Source organism: Vulpes lagopus, chromosome 24 (genome assembly GCF_018345385.1).
Source record: "Vulpes lagopus strain Blue_001 chromosome 24, ASM1834538v1, whole genome shotgun sequence".
NCBI lineage: Eukaryota > Metazoa > Chordata > Mammalia > Carnivora > Canidae > Vulpes > Vulpes lagopus.
In genome coordinates, this window is record NC_054847.1 from 38,705,777 (window position 1) to 38,717,790 (window position 12,014).

The window sequence follows — 12,014 nt, forward strand, 5'->3', positions numbered from 1 at the left end:
TTGTGGGTAGTGCTGTTAACAAATTTGTATACAATTCCAAATTTAATACTTTGATATTCCTTATATCATTTTCAACTTGACTTCTAATTTATTTTTTCAGTATATCCGCAGTACCCTATTGTAAGAGAATGCCAAGGGAACCGGATGAGAATGAAAACATTACTTGAAGGGAAAATGATCTCATAAACCCATTCATTCACAGGGATACATCCAAGCATTATCACCTCTGGTCAATTACTACAGCAGTTCTAATCCACATGGAAACACACAGGAACAGGTTATTGAGAATATGATTTTGCAGCTACGCTTGACACAGAAGACCACACCGGTGGTTGACCAGTAGGGTAATCACAAGGTCGTGTTAGGGTTTCTAGCCTTTTGCATTCTTAAAAGGTCACTTTAAAAATCATATAAAAATGGTAGGTATCTCACCCAGCACTGAAAAAGATGCACCTGTACCAGTGGAACATACCATCCCAGGAAAAGGCTTAATGAAAAATTATCTGATGCTTCAGGACAAACCAAGCAAGGCTGCTTCACTGTTAATCCTCATTCTGGGAACTGAAGAATGAGCCTTTTGTTCCCTGACATCAAACTAGGGAACTCATCATAACCATGTTTGGATCAGAATAAATCTCTGTCCCTGTCCCCAACCCCAAACCATCCCTGGCTACTGGATTTATTATTATTATTATTATTATTATTATTATTTTGCATATTGAAAAGACTATTTCATTAAACAATGACTAAAATTTTTCTGAAAATACACATGAGGCTATTATTTACAGCCCTTTCATCTTTTCCATGCTCACTTTTCCCTCCCTTGACCAAATAAGAAAAGCTGAGTCTTTACCACGTATTGTCCACTATGCAAAGGGCTTTACGTAGACTGATTTATTCAGTCTGCGCAGTGACCCTGGGCGGTAGGTAATAGAAACACCCATTTTGTAGAGAAGGAAACTGAGATACAGAACACTGCCCAAGACTACACAGGCAGTAGGTGACCCAACTGGGAGTCAAACCCTGGCACTTTAATTCCAAAGGCTGTGCTCTTAGCACTGTTCTGTGCTGCTGCTACTTAAACTGTGGGGGGGGGGGGGGGGGAGAGACTATAAATAAGCAAGAAGCCCAATACTGAAGACTCAAATCCCAGAGCTCAAAACACTCATGAATTTGATATGAAATTAATGAAAGTGTCTTATAGGTAGTGATCATTTACATTTACATGGTGTTTTAGCCCTAAAAGGTCTCTTGGTACTTTAGAGCTGTGCAAATGATGTACACCGGAACCTGTGACGTCCTACAACAGAACGCAACCATCTCCATGCAAACTTGAAGTGACTAATCAACAAAAACATGGCAGCAGGCGGCATCTCTAGACATTCCCTAAGTGAAGAATAGGACTTCGCCTTAAGATGCACAGAGAAGAGTGGAAGAAAAAAAATATCATTTACAATATAGGACAATGCAGCATCACTCACAAGGGCCTTCTCTAAAATAGTAATCCCAGTACAGATTCCCCAAAACAAAAGGAAGGTTAATTTAAAGGGCCTAGGAAATGTTACAATTTCTGGGGGCTGTCCCCCCTCAGAAATTTACAATATATCTGAACATGTTAAGCCTCTGACAAGTCCTGCAGTGAAGACACTTTATTTAGCTTAATACTGTCTTTCCTAAACTTATGTGAATATACATACCTGCACCATATCTTTTTGTCTCTTAATCCCAAAGTCATGAGGAACTTCGGGAGCTACTATTATTTAAAAAAGAAAGAAAGAAAGAAAGAAAGAAAGAAAGAAAGAAAGAAAGAAAGAAAGAAAGAAAGAAAGAAAGAAAGAAAGAAAAAGAAAGAAAAGAAAAGAAAAGAAAGAAGAAAGAAAGAAAGAAAGAAAGAAAGAAAGAAGAAAGAAAGGAAGGAAGGAAAAAAAAAAAACACACCTTACCATTAGGAATGCATTGGGTTAACATATGCTTGTAATTTTCTACGAAATAAATAATGTGACCCTAAAAATCGTGTTTTATTTTAATTAAATTGATCTTAAAACACTGTTTACTATTTGTGATGTTTCTCTGTAGATACACCTTCATTATTCTCACTGGCTGGTCTACTTTACCCCAGGTCCTTTTTTGGTGGTGAGAGAATGCGTTTACAAGAAATCAGAAGCTGACATTATTCTTCTGATTTCTACAACTCAAAGAGCCTTGGTTCTCTCCTACAGGCTCTTGCTGCACCAGGACTACCCGGTCTTCATCCTTTGGCATTCAAAAATCCAAATTTAATAAATTTTATGCTAAAAAGAATTACAACTCAATTCCAGCAAATAAACTAGTCATTCCACAGCCTAGAAAATTCTCTTCCTCCCCGTCTTCCTAAATTGAGACCAGAAAGAAAAGGGCGGGGGGGGGGGGGGTAAGGGTAGGGATGTGAGTAGGCACAGAGTTTGTAGCAAAGGATAATGGGAAGCAGGGAGCTAGCCATCTCCCCAGAAAAGACTAGCATCAGTCTTCTCTTTCACTGATGTGCTTAAACCATAAAAATAGAAAACTCAGTAATGATCTATAGCTCCGATCCTGGAAAATTATGAGTTTTGGCTTCATTTCGTCACTGATTCACCTCATCTCGTCTAGACACTGTACTGCCTTCAAAACAGTGGGTGGACTAAAATTCTAGATATGCCGACTATCTTGAGGCACCACCAAAACTCTTCCTTTGGGGGGACTTGCCTGTGGTAGAGAATCTATATTCGATTTTCCTTAAAGTGCTCACATTTGTAAAGCACTGTATGGCATGCAAAGTAATGTAACCTATATATTTAAGACAACACACCCTAAGAACTCCTCTGGGGGGCATTTTAAGCTCCATTTTTATAGATGAGGTCCCAAAAATGAGGAAAGAACAGCTAACTTCTAGGAGGAGGTGGAGAGGGTTATACAGACATCAGGAGAGGAAGCTGGGACCTCAACTTCCAATTCCAGGACCAAAGCCCCTGCAGACAGCAGGCCACTTCTTTTGGAGTGTTCTAGAGAGAATGTCAGTAGGTACTGAAGATTATTCCACCTGTCTTCCTCTCAGTGCATACCACGACCCCTCCCATCAAATCATTTTAACTGTTTGTAAGGCAAAAAGGAGTTCTCAAGTCCTTTGGTGGATAAAAATGCTAGAAACGATAAGCACTTCTGAGTGACCACCCTCCAGGACACCACAAAGGACTTTCTAAGAGCAAAAATAAGAAAAGTACTGCCTTAGACACGTGCCCTAAACAACAGCCAAAATAATCCCCTCGCTCGGTGTCATGCTCAGAAGTGCGCATATTATCAAATTAAAGCGCATGAGTTTTATGCTTTATTTTCCAAATGCAGGAAAATCTTTCATTGAAAATAACGCTAATTCCACAGAGTGTGCAATTAATCAACATAATCACGGGGATAACTTAGCTGTTTGGGGAGGTGTGTCAAATAACTCTTTAAGGCCACTAAAGTGCCACTTCAGCCACCAGAGTAATGATTTTGTGAATCAGCAATTTGTACAAGGGTCCCCTGGAGACCTGAAGGACTAAGGGCAACCCCGAAATCACTCAACTTACTTCTAATGAGTAACTTACCACTGGCTTGATGTGAATAAGATCTTAATAGTCCTGCCTACCCTGTTTTACATTGTTATCGCAGTGTGTGCGTGATGACTGGCAACCACAGCAATTAAGGATTTGTGTGCCCTCTGAAGAAACAACATGAGCCTCTGAAAGCTCCTTTTTTTTTTTTTTTAATTTGAGGAACCATAATAGTCTTTATACAAAAATTAAGAAAGGTCAATCTTGCCACACATATGAAAGGAATCAAAGCAAGCACAGAGAAATATGCTCGCTAGATTCTAGGAGAAAAGGAAGACCCAGGATGGGCAGTAAGAAAAGCAATCCCCCAAATTCTCCTCTAAGGCTAAGAAACCTCGCGGTCATGAGACCCACTAGTGAGAGGTTTCTTAAAACAGATTCTTGGGGTGTTGGGGTGGCTCAGTCCATTATGTGTCTGCCTTCGGCCCAGGTCATGGTCCCAGGGTCCTGAGATCGAGCCCCGAATCTGGCTCCCTGCTCCTCCCTCTCTTCCCTGCTCACACTGTCACCATCTCTGTCTCTCTCCTTCTCAAATAAATAAATAAAATCTTCAAACACACAAACAAAAAAACCCCCAGATTCCTGGCTTCTCTACCCCAGGTTATCTGCCTTCGGAAGAGTAGGATCTGGTGTTCTATATATATAATATATGTATATTATATATATATATTTTTTTTTTTAATAAAAATCCATTGGTTAGTTTAACAAGCCAGGGGTAACAGTAACCAATTTAAGTGACAGGCACAGCCTCTAAGGTTACATTTTAGCTGAAACGTCAATAAACCTGGGTAGCCTGATAGACAGCAACGACAAAAAAAAAAAATAGATTAGTACCCGATTCAACCCATTTAATCAGATTTTTAAACACAAACAATTGTTGATCTCTGAGGACCTTTCTGACGGTTCTATTTCAGAAACCTTTTTCTTGCAGCATACTTGGCCTTTAAATTTGTTCATCTCCACTCATGAAGACTGGTTGTTTCAAAGAAATTAGTCTCACATTTACGAAGGAGAATTTATTCCCGTAATAAATGATGGAATTCCAAAACATGAGTGTCCTAGAGGTGAAAGGTGGCTCCTCTTCTATCAGACCCACTGGCTACTGCTCTGAAAATATCCCTTCCCCATTCTATCCCAAGTCAGAAGTCACCTTTACACTCCAGGATCAACCTCTAGCAAACATGGTTTGATAAAAAGGGCCCTTTCACCCACATATTTACCCTTTTCTGTGCTCTACTGAAGGCATTACAAGTCCATACAAAGGGAGAGAATCTGGTCCTTTGATCCCTCTGGAGGAGATCTATGACATTTCTGGTCAGAAGCAGTAGAAAGATCACATGAATAAAGACTCTGTGGCCTGGTTAATTCTTTTTGGAATTTATCAGCAAAATTTAAGAAAATCTGTAGCTGCATTTCACCATGCAAATCACTTCTGGCAATCAACTATTTGCTCCCCGGTAAGCTAATATTCTAACAGAGTCCTCCTGATATCAACTGTAAAAAATAATACTGACCAGACTCTGTGTAAGCCACAGGGATAGAGAACAGGAAAAAGTTTAGGATTACATTTGTTATAGTGTCTATAAAGGTGAATTATATATTTTAGCATCGTGGCATGGAGGCAATGGCCTCGGTTTTCCAGCTAAGCTTGCAGCTAACAAAAATATAACAAGTATCATCTCTCAAAGAAACCACAAGCACATTTGATATGATACTCAAGACTGTACAAAAGTAAGAAGCATGGGCATCTCATGAAGATTTTAAATATAGTTTAGACGTGTGTTAAAATATATACAAGCATTATACTTACATAGATACACATTACATAGATAACATTTTTTAAAATGTTAAGTTTTTATTTAAGTAATCCTTACAGCCAACATGGGGCCTTAACTCTCAACCCCAAGATCAAAAGTCACATGCTCTTTGGACTGAGCCAGCCAGATGCCCTCATTTCCAACCCCAGACAGAAGATAATGCAAGTATCATTCCTTTATCTATGTTAGGCGTCCGATATGTTGGATGACTGTTTCTCCAGCCTTAGCACTGACTCACAATGGGTATATATTCCCTAAACATACATCACTGAGAAGCTGGGAGGAAAGAGCTCAAAATTCAAAATACAGTTCAGAGCATCCACAGAGCAAAGAATGGGAAGACTGCTGATTCTTGCACCCGCTCTTCCAGGTCAACTCTAAGACATCAGGCCCACGACAAGCAAAAAGTGGAAGGCAAACAGGCCCAAAGTTCTCAGAGCCCAGCTCCTCTGTGACACTAGTCTCTGCTAAAGGAAGACGGTGCTTCACAGATAAAATCACACGAGGCATGAGTCCCATACTATGATGTTGAAGGGAAGCCTCCCAATTACTGAATCCATGAGCATGACTACAGCAAGAGCGGAAGGGGGGACACAGGAAGGAAGGGGAGAGGCCATGGGAAGGACAGTCAAGGAGAAGAAGGGAGGAAGGACAAGGGGAGTAGTCAGCATACTGACCTCATACGACCAAAATAGGCAAGAAAATAAAATACATAACAAGGACTAGGTGTCTACAGACAGCAATTTTCAGTTCTGAAACTTGCAAAAATGATCGCCTGAATCATTGCAAAAGAGATCCAAAACACATGAGATATGGAAATAAATATTATTTGGTGCCCCTGCGTACCATGTGCTGGCTGCTGGTACATCAGCAGTGGACACTATCCTCCAGAGGTAAGGATTTAGATGGTTGAGATGCTAGGGAGCAAACCCAACAATGTCCATCAGTCAGGGGAGAACAGGCGGACTGAAAAGCACAGAGGAGGAGAATCCCAAGCAGAACTACATCGTGGTTGGGACACCTGGGTGGCTCAGTGGTTTGAGCGTCTGCCTTCGGCTTAGGGCGTGATCCCGGGGTCCAGGGATCTAGTCCCATGTCAGGCTCCCTGCATGGAGCCTGCTTCTCCCTCTGCCTGTGTCTCTGCCTCTCTGTGTGTGTGTGTCTCTCATTAATAAATAAATAAAATCTTTAAAACAAAATAAAAAGAACTGCATCGTGGCAACAGGAGAGATGTGTATTCGAGGTTCCATGCAAGATAGCTATTATAACTGAGATAAGGGCAACTTGATATTTATTAGAATGCAGGTCATACTTCTTTGACAATGTTAAATACATCAGAGATACTTGTATCATTTACTCAAAACAAATTTTAAAGTAACTGATACCTAACATTGGAAAGGCAGGAAACGGGGGGGGGGGCTTAAGATGACATTTTCCCCCTTCCCTAACTCTACATGTACTCTTTGATCATCCCATATTTTAGGGAGCTGGCTGGGGAATTTTGAGGTCATTTGCTTACAAAATCAGAGAAATTTGCAATGTAAGACAAAAGAACAGCAAAATTCTAAACTGCCCTCTCTGGGTAACAGCTCCCAAATTGACTCAGTAGAGTCATGTCATTTCAGAGATACACAGAAATCACTTATACATAATTAATTAATATGAAGAATTTGATGAAACCTCGTCAACAAAACTGCTGGTACTTTAAAGACCTATCCATTACCCAAAGCCCTGGTCTTCACGACCAGGATCCTAGGATGCTCTCCATCCAGGCAGTGGCGGAGAGGCCAGGAGGCTCCCTCTGACTTAACTTGCATAACTTGGTCCTGCGACCCTGGGAACCTGGGGATACAGGGACCATCAGTCAGTGACTTGCTCCTTTAACATCTCACACTCTACAAACAATAACCAAAGGGGGCCAAGCAAAACAAAAAGAGGTTTCACTCTATATCTACCCAGAGGACAGCTTCATTTGGTCTACAAGGAAACCAAAAATGCCTTCATGAAACACTGCGATGTAAATATTCATTTTCCTTCACGAGGCAGGAAAACCAGTGACGCTACCATGGAGTGTTCCTCTAGGAGTTACCTGCCACATCTATTATCCACAGAGCCACACAGCCAAATTCCAATAATTTCTCTTTCTGAGGTCCACTCCCAACTTAGTCAAACAAGAATCCTTACGTGTAATCAGGCCAGGAGGAACTATGAAAGCAATGAAAATGCACAATAGCTGGAAATATGAAATTGACCACTTAAAAATTCAAAACCGGCAGGTACTCTACATGTTATTTAAACTATCAGGAATCTAACAAACAAACCAACCCCCAAAAAACGTTCTTTCCTTTTCTTTTTAATTTTGAAAGATTTTATTGATTTATTCATGAGAGACACAGAGACACAGGCAGAGGGAGAAGCAGGCTCCCTGCGGAGAGCCCGACACAGGACTCCATCCCAGGACCCCGGGGTCACGCCCTGGGCCGAAGGCAGGCGCTCAACCACTGAGCCACCAGGTGTCCCAAAACACTTTACTTTCAAACAGAAGCAAATTAGCTGTCATCCTCCGTATTAACCTACAACTTCATAGTCACTACAAATATATGATTGTTTGTTTTTTTTTTTAAGAATGCAAAAACAAAACACACCAAAACACCCAACCCTGAAAAGTGAAAAGAAATGAAGAACCCCTCACGCGGGCCGGTTCCAATGTGAGAAGCCAGCAGAGGGCGCGCACGCCCCGACAAGAGCCCACCAGCCAGGCACCACCCAACTCCGGGAGGACTAAGCCGACCAAAATTTGAACACAGTGGGGGGGGGGGGGGGGGGGGGGATATCATCCTATCAGTGGCATTAATGAGAAAGTGTGCTCACTTTAGGATCAGTGAGAAATATACACAAGTACATGTTATTATTAGATACTGACTTTAACAGAGATTTCTTAGCAGCTTTTAATGCAAGTTGTCCATTAAAAAAGAATTCTTCTTTGTATGGAAGTGTGGTTTATATCAGTTTTCAAGGTCACTGTAGTTTTTTATAGCTCCATATTAAAAAATTATCTATAATACATGAATTTGTGGAGTGACCTATATTAAATTCCTAACACATAAACATTCTTGTTTTGGTGAGTATATTAAATTAACTTTTGTAAATAGAGTCTCTTCTAGTGTTTTCCCATGTGTCACATACAAATCTACTAATGAATTTTTGTAACCCTGGAGCAACCCACTATGTATCATTTATGTATCATCATTAGATATACAAGTTACTTATTTTTCCACTTGTTTGTGCTTGATTGATAATTTGGGTCTCTATTGTAATATTTGGGATTACAGTAGGTTATACTAGAGGAATCCCTGACAGCTATGTATGTACATATACATATATAAAGAGCATCGTTTATTCTTTGAAGGAAGTTTTCCTATGAATGCAAAAGCCACAAATTCCTCCTAGAGCTCCCTAAGCTTGTGATTTCAGAAACAATATCACAACTTGAAAAAAAGAAATAAATTACTTTGCGAAAGCACCAAATTAAAACCGACATCAAATACTATGATTTTTCTATTTACATATAAAAATTAAATAATCCATAGGATGTTCAATGTCTAATTTCAAATAGATTGGGATAAACGGAAGGTGTGCATTTAAGTTTCAAGATAGGAAGCTCGGTAGGATAATTAACAGCTACTTGTCCATCCACCTAAATGATCATTTCAACCTCACATCTTCTCACCAAACAGAAACAATGAAGCCATGTAACATCTCCGTAAGGTGATTTTTTTTTCTTAAGTATTCTCAGTAGATTTGGGAGTTGAACTTAATTTACAGCATCTACAAACCAGGTGGTTTAGGTTACATGTAGGTCACGATAAATAATACTTATCCTTCGGCTGATGTGGCTACACCATTTCTGCATAAGTTAAAATGACGATGTTTTATTATTCCTAAGCACTCAATTCTGAAATGTTTGCACAATCTGTTAAGTCCAGGCAAATTTAAACGATTTTGACATGCAGCCTGCTAAGGCCAGTGACGGGGATAATGCCTCTTTACGTGGGTAAAATTTTGTGGCATATAGGTCACTCTCTTAAGGGGAATCAACTGTGTGTCTCTTCCTTGCATTTCCACCACAATCCTTCATCCTGCAGCCTGGAGCTGAGAGTGAGATGCAAGAAAGGAGCCGAGTGCTCAAAGCAAAAATCTGCTTCCAGGACAATCCATTATATCTGACAAGTTAAATGTTCCATGGTAGGCCATATGGCATGAGAGCAGGCCCGACGATGGGAGAGGGGAACTCGGCAAATGCATCACAATTAAGGAGTTTGGCTACAGACTTTACTTTGAATTACTTTTTTTTTTATTAAATTTTAAATGCTGTCCCCCCAATTTTTAAATGAATCCCTTTTCTGAGACAATTTCTAAAGAAGTTCCACGATTTCTTTGCCATCTCGTGACTGTGGGTACTGAAACCTCAAGGCGAAGAGACACATGGCCGTTTTATCAAATGGAGTCTCAAAGAGAAGGACCTGTTAGCCTCGTTTAAGAAATTTCAAGAGAAATAATAAGTAGACTCTATCTGTTCACCAGATTAGAAATATGTAAATAAAATTAGTCCTTAGATTGGGATGTTTGAGTGAAACTGATAGAACATTAAATTAATTGGGTTTCCATCCTAAAGTCTTAAAAAAAATCTTAAAAGCCGTGCAGTCGTAACTGGCACGTGCCTGTTTTGTCCATGGTTTACTTAATATTTATCAAATTAATGAATTTACTGAAGAGTTCCTCAGTTGAAGTTAGCTCCTAGCAGGCCACCAGAAGGGAAGTCTGCACACGCCTGTGAATCTAAGCTAAGACACTCCTTTACACAAGGTGGTCCATGGCAATAAATACCGGTTGTTGGAAACAACACCATAATAATAATATCATTGAGATTACAGATATTTAGATAAATAATATCTGGACCAGGATCAAGGTGCCTATGTATTACTACATTGAAGGAGGAACACAAAATGACCAAAATAGTATCATGAAACCACATACACCACCATTCATCATGTCATTCTTTTAAATAAAGAAAACAAACGTTCTTACTTCTCCCAAAGAATTCTCAAGGAACAGGACTGGACATACACTAAAAACTGAAAAAAACCTTCTAGACAAGTGTCTAAATGCAGCTGGCCCTGCATCTAACAGTCGCCTTATACCCTCAATTCCTGGGGATGACACATTCTTAAGGAAACATATAGACTGATTGATATAGGTAGGCATACACAGATATAAATTGTAGTGGGTAGGTTCTTCTCCACAATGACCATTATCATTCAAGTATTCACCCCTGTGTGCAAACATGAAATTCGTGACAATTGAGAGAAACATGCATGCATCTTTCCGAAAGAGAAGACACTAAGACTCATTTCCCTAAACTATTTTCACTCTCCATTTCTCCAGAGGGTCACTATTTCCCTCCAATGTACCCGCTTCTGCCTTAATTAAGAATAACATTATTTCAAAGAGCATATCCAGATACTTTTTAAAAATGGGTCATTTTTTTTCACGTGTAAAATTAGTAACACATGTTCTGGTGATCCCAAAGTTACTATTTGTTAATAATGAAATATAATCTCATATTTGCAACTCTCTTATTTTTGAACATGAGAGAGTTCCTTGAGTTATGAAGATGGCACGTGGATTGTGAATTGGCCGTTTGCATCAAAAATCAATTGTTACAGCTCTTTGTTTTTATCAAGTGCTTCCACACAAGCTTCAGCATAATCCTGTTAGGTAGTACCATAACTATTACCATTAATCGTTTCACTCAATATGGAAGGGAAAAAGGAGATTCAGAGAGGTTAATGTATTTGTCTTAGGGCACACAGCTGTGTAATGGAACCGCATCTGCCCAAGCCTACCTCTGCTGTCAGCATTGTATCACATTGCCACACTATATACTTCATGAAGCGGGAGCATTAAAAAGAATTTAGGCAAGTGTTACTTAGGAAGGCATATATATATACATATATATATACATATATAACATATATATACATATATATTACACATTTTTATTTAATATTGAAGGAAAGTAGCCAAACATTCTGGTATTACGATAATGCCCAGTTTGAAAAAGACTCCAGAATCCTATGCCTGGGTTTTCTGGAGGAATGATCACATACTCAACACACAATTACATATGAACCCACTCACCCACATACACACACGTGTAAGATGTAGCCATGCACACCTTAGCACCAATAGAGTGCACTGGGCCGTTGAGTACTGTACATTCTATTTCTCTGTATCCAGATCCATATTTTTATTACTGTCCAGATGGTAAAATAACACCTGATCTGAAGGGCTTTTAAGTACAGTAATTGTCAATGTTCAACTCCTACATTGTTAACAAATTGGAGAAACTGGCCTGCACTGGGTTTTATATGTACTGTTTCCAAACCAAAAGTGAAATGCAGTTAAAGTTTAATAATCTGAACACAAAAATGCCCACGTGAAACTCTTTACAAAAAAAAAAAAAAAAAGGAGAAATCATCACTATTGAGAGAAAGCCTGTGAACTCCAAGAGAACCGAACATCATAT

At 39.5% G+C, this 12,014-nt stretch overlaps 1 protein-coding gene across 16 annotated transcripts in view; it reads right to left on the reverse strand.

The window, feature by feature from the left end:
• The window catches only part of TCF4 (transcription factor 4), a 355,096-nt gene that overhangs the window by 180,676 nt on the left and 162,406 nt on the right, over nucleotides 1-12,014 (reverse strand). Inside the window, exon 1 of one of the 16 annotated variants that reach the window (XM_041739364.1) lies at nucleotides 7,149-7,164. The exons of the other annotated variants lie outside the window; for them this stretch is intronic. The gene's annotated coding sequence lies outside the window, so the exon portion shown is untranslated. Of the gene's footprint in view, nucleotides 1-7,148; nucleotides 7,165-12,014 lie in introns of those variants that run through there. 16 annotated transcript variants of the gene reach the window in all.